Source organism: Drosophila hydei, unplaced genomic scaffold (genome assembly GCF_003285905.1).
Source record: "Drosophila hydei strain 15085-1641.00,03,60 unplaced genomic scaffold, DhydRS2 tig00000232-arrow-arrow-pilon, whole genome shotgun sequence".
In the NCBI taxonomy this organism is placed as follows: domain Eukaryota; kingdom Metazoa; phylum Arthropoda; class Insecta; order Diptera; family Drosophilidae; genus Drosophila; species Drosophila hydei.
Window position 1 is genome coordinate 1362596 of NW_022045690.1, and position 14455 is coordinate 1377050.

At 39.3% G+C, this 14455-nt stretch overlaps 1 protein-coding gene across 1 annotated transcript in view; it reads left to right on the top strand.

Moving 5' to 3' along the window:
• The window catches only part of LOC111600167 (hornerin), a 44904-nt gene that overhangs the window by 13651 nt on the left and 16798 nt on the right, over positions 1-14455 (top strand). Inside the window, exon 2 of the mRNA XM_023316159.2 lies at positions 9239-9315. The gene's annotated coding sequence lies outside the window, so the exon portion shown is untranslated. The remainder of the gene's footprint in view (positions 1-9238; positions 9316-14455) is intronic.

Here is a 14455-nt window from a genome sequence, read left to right on the forward strand (position 1 = left end):
TGAGAGTATTTCTGATACAATAGAGATGAGAGTTTTTCTGATACGATATTGACAATATTTGTGAGTCTTTCTTTTACATACGATATATGTGACACCATATTGACAATATATACGATAAGTGTCTTTCTTATACGAAGTATGCAAGAGTCTTCTTGATCTATGACTTATGCGAGAGTCTTTTCAATACGATATTCACAGGAAAATCAACTTTAGGCAGGCTTGCTATACAAGAAGACATACATATATACCACCATATATATATACATATATACACCACTTAAGCTATATATTTTAGTGCTTAAAAGTGTAAGAAAATATATTCAGCTGCTCTGCAATAAGAGGCGAGTAAACCTAATCGAAAGGAGAATCTTGAGTTCTCAAAATCAAAGCGCAACTTGGCTTCTCATCAAGATGAGAACTTTATATATATATATATATATATATATATATATATATATATATATATATATATATATATATATATATATATATATATATGTACATGAAAACAGAAATAGTATAGCCTCCTCTAGTTCGTTACAGGGTATGTGTGGGTGTGGCTAAAGTATTTAAAAGTTTTCTGAGGATACATTTGAACTTCTAGTTTGACGCATCCGTCGCAGAGGCCAACAGCAGCAAATGCTAAGTTAATTTTCATTTGCCACAAGTGAGTTGCGTAAGCGAGCTGCAAGCGACTAGCTACAGTGAAGCCTCAAGTTCTGCAAACACACATTATTTGCTTTCCGAGCACTTTTACGCAACCTGATGCGCGACTTAACAAATTGCTCACACTTTCTGTCTCAAACTGCGAATCGTTTTTAATGCGTTCTTAATTAGTCTCGATGCAATTACATCCGTGTGTTTGTGTTTGTGTGCGTGTGTGGCTGTGTGTGGCTCTGTGTGGCTGTGTGTGTTGCGCTGCCAATTTTGTGGCACATTCGATATTTACAATTGGCCGCATTACTTGAGTTGCAGTTGACTGGCGGATAAGGGACCCTTAGCCACAAGTGTGGCGCCACTTGGCAGCAGTTGCTGTTGCAATTAGTTGCTTGTACTTCATGAGTGTGTGTGTGTGTGTCGATAAATCCGCAGCTTGCTCAATGTTGAGCGTTTTAATTGTTTGCCATTTGTGTGCGGGCTGTGCGCTGGCAAGTGGCAAGTTGCAAGTCAAAGGAACAGCTTATGCCACCTTGCAGCAAGTTGATGTTTTTTTTTTTTTGCTTTTGCTTTTAGCTTTTCTCTGCAGCATGCCAAAAGCTTTAACTTGCCACACAGACGCATGTGCCATGTGTACTTATATTCATATCCATATCCATATCCATATCCTTGTGCTGCAGCTGCAGCTGCCGCAAATTGCGGCACGACTTGTGGCATGCTCCAATTTTATTAACTTTTTAATGCAGCGCTGCCAGAGAAGTCATAGCTAACCCCTCCCCCCCGCTGCCTCACTCGTCCTCGCCCCGTTCCGTTGCATCCGTCTCTGTTGAGTTCGGTTCAAGAGTTTTGCTAGCTTTTATAAGTTCATGTCTAGCAGCTGCTGGTTCAGCTCCGGTTCCTGTTCCCTGCCGCTCACCCCCTTTCCCTGCCCCTGCCTTGCTAGCTTCCAGCTGTCTCTCCCTGTCCCTCTCTCTGTCTCTTTCTCTCTCCATTTCCCTCTCCCTCTGCCTCACCCTCACCCTCTCTCTCGCTCTCTCATTGTACTGGCAGCTCCTGTTTAAGCTCGTGAAGTAGTTTCTGTGGCATTTTTGGTGGCTTTTGGCTCATCCTTGACATGCAAATGCCTCAGCTATTGCTGTTTCAGCTGCTGCTGCTGCTGCTGCTACTGTTGCTACAGTTGCTACTACTGCTGCTGGCTCTTCACGGTGCTTGCTTTATTGGTTGGTAAAAAGTTTTTTGCCGAATTAATTACATTTTATTGGGCTGCAGCCTTTTTGGCCGAATGAAGATGTTTTGTTTTTTGTTTTGGGCAGCGAAATTCCAGTGTGCAGTCAAGGGTTAAGGTTCATCTAATCATAATAATAACTTGATGCGCCCAAACGAAATATAAAAACACAACACAACAACACAACAATAACAATAACAGTCCATGCAACAACAGCAGCAACCGAGAATCTTCACGAATCATCAAAAACATGCAGCTGGATTCGCTGAGCGCTGTCAGAGGCTGCGCGTTGGGAAGCTGTTAAAATGCATTTTATGACTTTCAAATACGAAAGCTCGTAAAAAATGTGCCACAAAATGTTGCGAGGCAGCAGCCGCGGCACGGGGCAACTCCAGCCAGTTGCGGTATTGACATAAAACGCCAGGCAACCAACAATCAGGAAAACAAGTACTTACTGCGTCGACACCAAATGCGCGTTTTTATGGCTAATCAAACCTTTGCCACAGACAGACAGACAGACTGACAGACTGACAGAGCGACAGGCAGCAGCAGCCATGACTGATAAAATAACACGTTTCCACTGTCATGCAGCAACGCCAGCTGCAACAGCAGCAGCTAAAATAGAAACAGATATTTATATAAAATAGCTCGAGCTAAGCTAACTTAACTAAAGATCGGCACAGGATTGAAAACTCAATCAATTCTTATCGATATCAATGATCAATGCGAGATCAAGAATGAATGAACTAAATGAAGTCTGAGTTTTATATAAAGCAAGAGAAATGTAATTGCCAAGATCTTTAAAGAGCAGAAGAGTCTATGATTAGCTTGGAAGACTTTTTGAACAAAAAAAAAAAATGTTTTTATTGAGAATTAAAACGTTTTTCTCGAAGACTTTTCTAGTAAAAGAGAATTCTAAATGAAAAAAAATCAATAAAAAAAATTGAATAAAATAAAATGCTTTTTGCTAATTTAAATTTTGATATTATTGATTGATATTATTCTAAAAGAAAAGTAAAACAATTATTAGTCTTACTTTTAGTAGAAAAAAACATTTTACTTTTCATGATTATTATTTCTATTATAAAAAAATTAAATTATTTAAAAATATAATTTTCAAATTTTTTTAACCGTTGTCAATGTTCTAGCCCATTCAATACCGAATAATTTCGAACTCAGTTGAACGAAATTCCATTTGAAATATTTAAATATACAAAAATGTCATAGTAGTCGTGAGTCTGCCCATTGCATTTATAGAAAAGTAAAGTCAATTTCAAATGTCATCAAGTAATATGAAGCTGAAAGCTAGCGCATATAAAGGGCCATTCAAATCTACATTAAATGTCGCTATGAAAATGTAAAATCGACCCAAAAATATGGTCAGAAATAATGCGAATGGCGCGCGCGTTGCTGCTGTCAAGTGAAAAATCTGTGTTTTAAAATTCTGTTGATAATGCAGCATGTGTTTGTTTATGAGACCGTGTCTGTGTCTGTGTGTGTGTCGGCTGTTTATGATGCGTTTACGACACGTAACAGGACACGCACACGCGTAAAGGCAGAGGCAAGGAGCACGCAACGGCAGCAGCAGCGACATCGCTGCCAGCAGCATCGTTAAAGGCGTCCCGTAGTGGGGCTCACAAACTCGTAAAACTAACGCGTTCCGGACTAAAATAATAGTGAGACCGATTGCCGTTGCTGTTGTTGTTGTTGTGATTGCAAAACACGCAAATTGGGGGGAAAAACAATGCTGAGGGCGTCCAACAATTCGGCAGCCGGCGCCAAGCACCTCATAATAATAAAGAAAAAAATATATAAAAAATCAAAATCAACAACAACAAGAATTTATTTGATTGCGTTTGATGCTCGTAAAAATCAATGAAAACATTTTCGAACAGCCGCTGAGCCACCTTTGCAAATCTGTCTGCTCCACCTACAAGCGGCAAGCGCCAACTTTTAACTCCTTCTGCTCGCCCTATGAAGAGGTGGTGGTTGTTGTTGTTGTTTTGGAGCTATTCCAATGAAATGCCGTTGAAAAGTTTTGAGCCAAGTTTCGTATGAAATTTGTAACAGCCTCAAAACAAACTATAAAACTCCAAAGTTTGAGTTTCTTTGAAACTGTTTTTAGTTTTTAGCTGTTTGTTGTTGTTGTTGCTGTTATTGCTGTGTTTGCTGTTATTGCTGCTGCTGCTGTGTTTTTTATGTTGTAGGTAGAGAGAAAGGAATGTGTTTGATGCCAGTTAATTGGATTAACACTGAAGATGCGTGTGTCTATGTAGCTCAGTGTGTGTGTGAAGTGAAATTCGATTTATGACCAAAATGATTTAATTGCCAAAATGCCAAAGAAACTGCAGCGGACAATGGGCTTGGATGCCTAGGCCCTGAGCCATGGCTCATGCTTTTGATCTCCGAAATGAACGAACGCCCTAAAAGCTTTTAGTGCTTCGCAGATTAAGTGGCCAAGAAACAAAAACTTTGTTGCTCTTTGCTTTGAGTAGCATTTCGTAAAATGTCAAAATAAAAACTATTTGATTTTTCGTTGCATAATAAATCAAGTGACTAAATCAAGGGTCCTTAAAGCTCCATCGCTGCTATAGACACATATATATATATATATATATATATATATATATATATATATATATATATATATATATATATATATATATATATATATATTTAGTCATAAGAGAAAACAACTGATATTAGTTTTTAATCTGAGTGCAACTTAAGCGAAAGTAGTTAACTTAAGTAATTGCCTGGCCTAATGTATATGAGCACTAAAGTCAAAGAGATACGGATACGAGGTCTGTTTAATGAGTATTGCGAATCTTATGCTTTGCCTTCTAAGATTATATCTTTATTCATGACACTTGTGACAATGCCTTTGCCAATCCTTGAAGCACTTCATATTTTCATATTTTGTCAACTTGTTAAGCTGCTACTGCAATATCCTTCCGTTTCGGGCATGAGTAAGTGGAATTTGAATTGTCAAAAGTCAAAGAGGAGCCAAGGCATGCCCAGGTAAAGGGGCTATACAAAATGGACTAATCGGCTTATTTTATGGACATAAATTTCAATATCACATCAGAAAAGTATCGAAAAATCGTAAAGGGAATAAATATGAGTCAGCCAGAGAAATTCAAAATTCTTGATACTTTTTGGTGTTTCACATTCGATGCTCTCTCTCTCTCTCTAAATTTATATCCCTACCTATATCCCTCTATATGTCACTCTTTGTATCTCTCTCTCCCCTCCATCTCCCTCCCTCCTTTATATATATTCTAGCTCTTTCATTTAATTATCTTCAGTTTGCTTTTAATTTGATTTGATTTGGTTTGGTTTAAAGTTATTATTAGAAGTTAAGCATGGCCGACTTACTCAAGGCACGGCTAGGCAGAGCCAGGCAGGCCAAGTAATTGAAGCTCAACTGCTCAATTTTCATAAAAATGGATTCGTGTTGTTTCAAATTTGACGCAATTTGTGGAAATTATGTTTGCGTTGTGCTGCGACGAGTCGGGGGCTTCCGGGTTTGGGGTTTGCGGGGGCTTGTGCTGAAATTTCAGGCATTTCGCTGGCAAAGCGCATTCCCGCAACCGCCTTGTTGTCAGCTTTCACATTTTTGCAGCCGTAATTAATTAAAGTGGCTAGGATGAAAATTACTGGAAAAATGGAAAAGTGAGTTAAGTGGAAAAAGGACGACTCCATGCTCTTAACTCAAGTGAATCAAAGTTCAACCGGCTTGTCTGGTAATTTGATCAGCGCCTCTGCTGTTGTTGCTGCTGCCTTTGTTTAAAGGACACAGCACAATTTGTTGCTGTTTTTTGCTGTTTGCCCACATTGTCGGACATTCGCTGGGCTAATAAGTTAGCTAGCCGAGCGAACGGTCGACTGGGCAGGTTAGTTCAGCTCAGCTCAGCTCAGGTAAGGCTTGGGGCTTCGGCCAATTGGCTTTGGCCTTTTGCATATGGAAATGGAATCCCATGAAATGTAAACGTGGCTCAAGTTGCCTTGCTACCATGTGTGTCTGTGTGTGTGTGGATGTGTGTTGGTGTGTGTGTGGGTGTGCAACGAAATAAAATTAGTTCAATGAGCATTTGTGCAATCAACTGATTTTAAACAACAAAAATTGGGGGCTGTAATCGAAGTTGAGCAGTTGAGCAACCCTTCTTGGCCGAAAGGGTTGTTCCCGGATTGTGGCAAATAAATTTCACACATATTTGCACACTCATATGTGCGTGTGTGTGTGTGCAGTCAATAACTTTTGCAACAAGGTCGTCAGCGTCTTGGTTGATTGTACTGGAAGGCATACAGCGAGTGCCCCCAGACCCGATTCTATAGCCACGACAGGCATATGAAAACGCCATGTTATGTATGCTTAATTTTTGTCGAGCGCCCATTTGGGTTGGGCGGTGCAAGGTGGGTGGAGCAGTCGAAGCTATCTGCATGTAAACAGGCCCAGGACAATGGCAATGCCTGCCTTGCACGTGACTCATGAGGTAGCCCCGTGCCAACGGTCGTTTGCAACGGAGAAAAAAGGGTTGCCTGTGGGTCTTCCCTCCTTCACACACACACACACATACACACACATGCTGTTGGTTATTTGTGGGACTTCAGAAATTTGGCTGCCCGGACGATTATTGCATCACAGATCATTGGACAACAATTGTAAATTGATTAGAGCGACAAACCTGGCCATTTGATGCGGTATCAGGTTACGGGTCCGGCCATGAGTCATGCTGTAGGTGAACTAGTTCTTTTATGGCTTGGTCAAGAGTAGCCAATCAGGTCATATTTCATTCAGATGAGCCTTGGAACTAGTTCATTTGCTATGCCTAAGTGCCTGAGTGCCTTGCTCTTGCTTTGCTTTAAAACTTGGCTTTAACATTTGCCTAGCGTCTCTCTACACATATTTTATGCCAATATACATATATATATATATATATATATATATATACGTAGCTTCATAATCATCTTGACAATATCATTATTGTGTTTGATTATCATTGCGGGCCACAGTCATTGCGCTGCCTTTGCTTTCTTTAGACATTTTTGTCAATTTGCTGTGAGCTCGCGTCATTTGCAAGCAGCGCGAAATGCGGGAAAAGGCAGAAAAAGGTAAAGGCAAGGAGTCTACCTGAGCAGCTGGGGAAGCAGAAAGAATGTTAGTCGCATTTGCTACAACACGATTTGCTTTAACTGCCAAGCTTTCGCTACGCTCGCACACGTCGGCTGCTTGAGCACAACAAGCAAAGGTAACCCATACCAAAGAGCACACCAAGACACACACCCACACACACAGAGGCACACACATCTTATTTATTTCTATTTTTATGTGTCACACACGGCAAAGGAGCCACGCATTTTACTTTGCTGCGCATTTTCACTCCTTTCTTTTCATTTCTTCATTTTTTTTCTTTTTGCTGGCTCCTGGCTGCGGCTCTGGCTGCCATCTAGTTCACCTTTAACTTTTTTTTTTTGCCCCGCTCAGCTCGTCCTTTCGGCTCCTTTGGCATTTCGTACACGGCACGACATTCTCCCAATTGTGTTATAAATTCAAAAATGAATAACGCACGTTTGCCTGTGGTTTAAAATTCTATTTCATTTTATTGCTATTGCCACTGCCATTGCCTTTCGCCTGTCGCCCACCTCAGTCCGCCCACCGCATGTCACCTCTGTGCGAACTGTGGTGCGAACCACGCAGTGCATGCTGCTGGCATTTGGTTTCGTTGCTTTCATAAAACGCTTTCACTTTTTCGCCAGTCTCACTGTGTATTATTCTATGTGCTTTCTACATTCTCTGTCTTTGGCTTAAATATGTGCCATTTGTGTTCTGTTCTGCTCTGCTCAGTTGCTTGCCTTCGCTTAATTAAAACATTTTTGAGAGAGAACGAAATAAAATGTCCCAAACTCATGAGACCTGAACTCGGACTTTGTGTGGAGCTAACTTTGCCCTTGCCTCGTTACCCACTCTTTGCCACTCTCAGCTCTACCCTTGCCTGCCACTCTCTTCCCCGCTCTCGCACACCTTTAAAAAGGTACCGTTGCCTTTTGTGTGCCAACTTTTCATTTTCTGTCTGTTTTCCTAAAGCTGCTTAAAGAGTTTCCACCTAGATCGAAGCGCGCATTCTGCGGTCTGCTCTGACATTTTTTATGACCTCCACTCAGCCCTCTCACAGTGCGGATTTATTTTTGGCCTAAGCATTTATTTATTAGCTCAGCTCTGAGCTGATGTTGAGCAGTTGGCGAACTAGTTCCAAATAATGGCAATTGCTTAGGCTTTCATAACCATTTGCTGGCTGTGTTCATAAAAATAGTAGTGCTCGACTACACAAAACATAAACTAAATAAAAAGGTATTTTTTCCAATTTGTTGAACAAAAAAAAATAATAATAGTAAATTAAAAAACAATGTATCCAAAAGCAGTGTAAATAATAAATAATTTATTGGAATCCCAAACTTTTGTTTTATTTTAGTGTTCAATAGAAAAGTCAAAAGTTTAATTTCTAGACTCAAAATTCAATGCAAAATTAAAATTGAAAAATGATTAATTATTAAAATTATAAAATTATTATTAAAATTATAATTATTATGATCTAAATTAATAAAATACATTTGTTTCATTGTACGATAAATTTAAATAAATAATAAATAAATAATTTGTATTGCCCAACATGGAGTGCTCAGTGGCACTACTATTACAATGAACACATATGGAGGTCTACATCAGACTAGGCATTGTCAGTTGAATAAGCTCCATGGACTCTCTCTCTCTCTCTTTAATAAATCATTCGTTTTTTGTTTTTGGTCGTTGTCTTTTTTTAGTTCGTTTGCTGTTCGTCTGCTCAAGGAGTTAATTCTATTGTAATGAGAATTCAAGTCAGCTGCAATTGGCACATGCTGCAATGTTAATGTCAAATGCAGCAATAGCCATGGATCTAGCTGATAGAACAAATGTGAAACAAACGAAATGGCAATTTGATTCATTCAGATATTGACAACTAATTGAGATGAATCTGTTCGACAAACATTCAATTAGCTGTGGACTTTGCGAGGCCAATAAATGTGACTTTAAAATGTAAACGTGTGCGTGTGTATTTGTCAGGCACTGTAGTCAGTATGTCATATTTATATAACTCAATTTCTTACGCTTGATAAAACATTTGCATTCCACATGCAAATTTCACTTTGATGAGTTTTTCATTTTCATGCTGCTGCTGCTGTTGCTGCTGCTGCTGCTGCTTATTATTATTCCCTTTCATAGTGTATGCCAAAAGTATACGCATGCTAATTAAATTGTTTTTATTTTTTCCAATGTACTCACTCTCTTTCTGTTTCTTTCTCTCCTTATGATTACAGCATTTCCATATTTATAAGCAGACGAGGCCAAACACTTTGAACCGAACATTTTGGAAATTGAGCTTTTCGACCTGCTGGTAAGTTAAAGAAAATAATTTAAATAGAGCGACCCACATATATATATATATATATATATATATAGGCGATTATCATGTCTCTGAGTGTGTGTGCACTTTGTTGATTTTACCGTTTTATCAAAGAACATTACAACAACAACAAAATAAAACTTATTGGAATTTGAAAATGTCGACATTGACATGCGTTGAAAGCGTTGTCAGCTTCGATATGCCCGCTGCTCCCCAATCTCATCTACTCATTCCCCTAGACCTCTCCCGCTCTCTTGGCTTAGCTGCCCAGTGTGTGTCTGTGTGTGTGTTTTTTTATATCAGTTTTATTGTGTTTTATGTCGCAGCAGAGTCAACCAAAAAGCGGCTTACAAAAATTCAAGAGCAACAATCCAAAAGATGCGTATCATGTGGCTTTTATGCGGCTGCCGCTAGCATTAGGCATGCCCATTTTCCCACTCTCCCAGTCTCCCACTCTCGCTCTCTCTCTCTCTCTGTGTCTCTTGCTGTTTAGCTAAAGATTTTCATTTTATATTTCATAAATTGTCGCTGGACAAAAGTGGAGAAGCTGCAAGCATTTTTCACGTAACGTTTGTCCATGCTCTACCTCTCTCGCTCTCGCACACGCTCTTTGCGATATGCATCTCAGCTGTGTGTGTGTGTGTGTGTGCGTGTGGTATTTTATTGTCATTGTAGCTTTTTGGAGCTCGTTGACTGCCTTTTAGTTGTTGTTGTTGTTGTTGTTGGACATCTCTCTTTTGTTAGGCTCAAGTAAATCAGTCTGTCGGCTGAAGATACACAGCGACACAGATACATTCATACAGATATATAGATACACAGATACACAGATACAAATGTATTCGTAATTGCGTGCAGACCGCGCAGCTGCCTCGCCGACGCCGTTTTGTTTATGATTTGTCAAGATTTTAATCCCCAAAAATGTGTTTTAAATTGCAGCGCCTACGATAAGAATTGGGACAGGCAGTTCACAAGAGAGAGTGTGAGATAGAGAGAGAGAGAGAGTGAGGGGGAGCGAGAGGGAGAGCAAGAAGATGCAGTCAACAGCAAATGCATTAAACGAAAACCTGATTTGTTGGCCAACGAAAAGAGTTGCGTTTCGTGTGCGTGTGCATCGCTTTGGGCAGGGGGTAGGCGGGGGTAAAGCTGAGCGTTGGGGAGGGGGCTGAAGCAACGAGACAGACATATGGCATCCATAATTTGAAAGAAAGACTGAAAGAACTGACTGCGTGGGGAGTGCTAATAAATTCACCTTTTACCACAAAATATTGCCAACATTTGCAAAAGACAAACAGCTAAGCCCAGTCCACACACACACGCACACGGTACATATGTGTGTGGCTGTAATGTGTGGGCGGCTTGGCAACATAAATCTATCTCCAGTAACTGCAGCTACTATGCCCTCAGCTCGCAGCGCCCTGCTGCTTGGCTGACTTCTGATTGAGGCAAAGCTCCAAGAACGTTGTTCGTTCATCTCCATCGCCATCGCCAGCTGTCCGTCCGCCCATCCGTCCGTCCGTCCGTCTGTCTGGGTGTTGATTTTTGTCAACCTAATACAAAGTGCAAACAAAATTTGTGTTGGCATTTGGTTAGATTTGCCATTGCCTTGGTTTTTTTCCTTTTTTTGCTCGCTTTTTCTTGTTCACATTTTTTCTGTCGTCCCAGAGTCTGTGACAGGAGTAGGTGTGTATGTGTGTGTGTGTGTGTGTATTTGTTAGCAGCTAAACTGGAAGATTTTTATACGCAGAAGCCATAGTGTGGCAAAATGATATCATGTGCTCGCTGAGCTCTGCGTAAATGAAAAATACGATGAGAGCTTAAATTAGAAAAATAAGACGAATCGAATCTAAGATTAAGATAATATAAAGAGATAATTGAGGAAATCTGCCGAGCATAGAGATGCAGTGAAAACAAATTATTTATATTCAATTCTGATATTTATGAATATAATTGGGCGAAAGTATAATTGGGAAAAATTATATTGCCAAATTGACAGGAGTGAAAGAAAAAAAGGGAGAGTGCTCCAGTGGGGAGTGCCCGACGAGGAAATACCCGGACAAATCAAATCTCTGCACGTTGCGGCCTACCTCATTATTCTGATCAAGAATATATACTTTATATACTTTATGGCGTCTGCCACGCCTCCTTTTGGGTGTCACATAAGATTTCACAAAGCCTATATACCCCGAGAGACGACACAGGCCAGGTAGCAGATCGAAAATGTAATTGTTAAATAAATATGCACGAAAAATTGAGAATATCAATTTCCATAATTTATTTCACATTTAATTTAAACAAAGAAAAATGTAATATTTTATCAAAATTTATATAAAATATTTAACTTGCTTAAATGAATTCTCAACATTATTTTATTTCCAATTAAAATTCAAATTGAATTTCACTTCAACTTTTGTTAAATAATAATTGTAAATTTATTTGTGAAAAACAATTGCTTCTATTACGATAACACCCTTAGAGCGGGGCGACTGATTAAATGAATGCATTCATTCATCGATCTATTCACTTGACTCATTCAGTTCGTGTTATATAGAAATTTGGGTTTTATTAATTAATTGTTTTGCTGTTGCTGTTGCTGTTGCTGTTGCAGCTGTTGTTGCTCTCCATTTGTGGCCTACATTTCATGTTGCAATTGCTCGCAAGCTGCTTCGCGTTTGCCAAAACTTCCACTTGAGCGAGCCACTTGCAGCTAGAGTGCAACACCAACAAGTGCAGCAGCAGCAACAACAACCAATGCATGTTAATTAAAGTCATTACGTTGAAGGATGCCTGAATGGGAGCAGGGCGCAGGAAGCCGGAAGCTGGCAGCTGTGGTGCCCTGGTGCTCTGGGGCGCTACCGGCAAGCGGCATGCCACAAATGAATTGGGCGTCTGGCAGCGTGGCCCGATCCCTGTTTTGGCCTGCATTTCGGCTGCCATTTCAATTGCCCCACCAAATTGGCCAATTTTCATATGCATGATGCGTTAGGGCTCAAGGCGAAAGCGAACAGTCGAATGTCGAACATCGAATGTCGAATGAATGAGTGAATGAGTGCACGACTGTATGAGTGAATGCCAATGAGTGTGTCGACTGAGTGGAGGAGCCATGAGCGACGCTTGCCATTGACATCAATGAATTTTTGACTATGGCAAGCTGAGCTCAGGGTGTATTCAACGTATGCAGCGTGTGGCACGTGTGCGGCAACAAAGCATCGCCCACATGCCGCTTGCCGCATGCCACATGCCACTCGACAATGGCGATGATGCCTTGCAGTTAGATTTTTGAACGTAGTCGTCATCTAATGATGTGCAACATGCACAAAATGTGCTAATGAGTTGACAAGAGTTGAGGGAGAAGGAGAGGAGTGGAAGGAGGGAGGAGGGAGGGGATAGAGGGAGAGAAGGGGAACTAATGATTTGTCACCTTATCTCGTTCAGCTCCAACCTGTTGCACTTGCTTCCACTTCAAAGCTTTGTTTACCTCTCGCTTAGATCTCAATTGGTTCTAGCTGACCATAATTGAATTGGCCAACTGCCAGCACGTATCCACAAGAACCCCGTAGCTGCTAGGTGGATATATAGCTATATATATAAGCTGTGGCCTTTTACTGATTCAGCAGCAGCTGCTGCTGCTATTGCTGGATGAAAAAGTTTAATAAAACAACTTCAAATCATAGAAATAGCCTTGGCTAAATTGCTTTGCCTAAACGCCCCCACACACTCACACAGACACATTCACACAGAGCGAGGGAGTCACGCCCAGTCAGTCGGTGGGGCGGGCGGTGTTTGGCAATCAGGCCAAGTCTGAATAAAAAATGACTACCTGTGCATGAGTCCAGCTGAGGTGAGTCTTGGCTAAAAAAATAGCAAAGAAAAAAGAAGCTAATCGATTCAAATAAATCGATAATTGATATATCGAAAATACCATTTACGTAATTCCAGCAAAAAGCTAAAAGAGCAAAACTAATTTGGCTTTGCTGCTATATATATATATATATATATATATATGTGTGTGTGTGAAAGCTCTCTGAATAACAATTTCATATTCTAGCCAATATTCGAGCTTCTTCTATAGCTTTCTTGAACTACTTTTAGTATATAATTGAGAATAATTGTAGAAACCATCATAGGCAAAGGCACTTACATAACTGCTAAATTGTCAGGGAAAATTAGCCGAGGTAAATATCATTTAGGCTAGGAAAAACGATGCTAAATGTTATAAAAACAAGCTAGATAAAAAAATGAACTTAAATAAAAATAATGAAAATAAAATGAAATAAATAAAAAATAAAATAAATAAGAGAGTGCGAGTAAAAGTTGCATAGGAAATATAAAATACATAATTTATATTATATAAATTAAAACTAATATATATATATATATATATATAATATAATATATATAATTAATATATATATAAATATTAATATAAAATCTATATAAAATAGAACTTAAAGAAACAAATAATTTAAAAAGGTTTCTGTTATTTAGACTTTAGTGTTAAATATTTCAAATATTTTCTTGAACCACGGAACCAGTTTAATTACATGACGAGTCTATAAATAGCACAGCTATGCTTAAGCCATGCATTGTCCATGCTTTATAGCTCATTATCAAACTGAGCTGGTTCTTGAGCTCGATTCATATCTGAAACACTTAAAGTTGAAACCAAGCAACAATCACTTTCCATGCCAAAGCCTAGGCTAAGCACATATACATAAATATGTATGTATATATATAAAGATATATTATTATATATATATATAACTGTATGCCTGTTTGGTCAATTGGCAATTGGTGTTTGCGAGGCGCTTAGCAAAAATCAATTTTGTGCAGGCAACTCAATTATGGATTGGAAATTGCATGGCCATACTAGCTGCATTTTCTCTTCTTCTGCTCTCTCTACATGTATATATATATATATATATATTGTTTTTTTATTATTTAAATTGGAAAAAATTCCATTTTATCATTTGTTGTTGGCCATTTCTGGCGCGTTATAGCATTTAGCTAGTTTTTAGTTTTGGCCTCCTTTTTATTATTAATCTTCGACATGGCCAAACTCAATCAGCCAAATCAAAATGTTGCCTGCAAATAAACGCCAATAGTTGACGTTGTTTTTGTTGTTGTTGTGGCA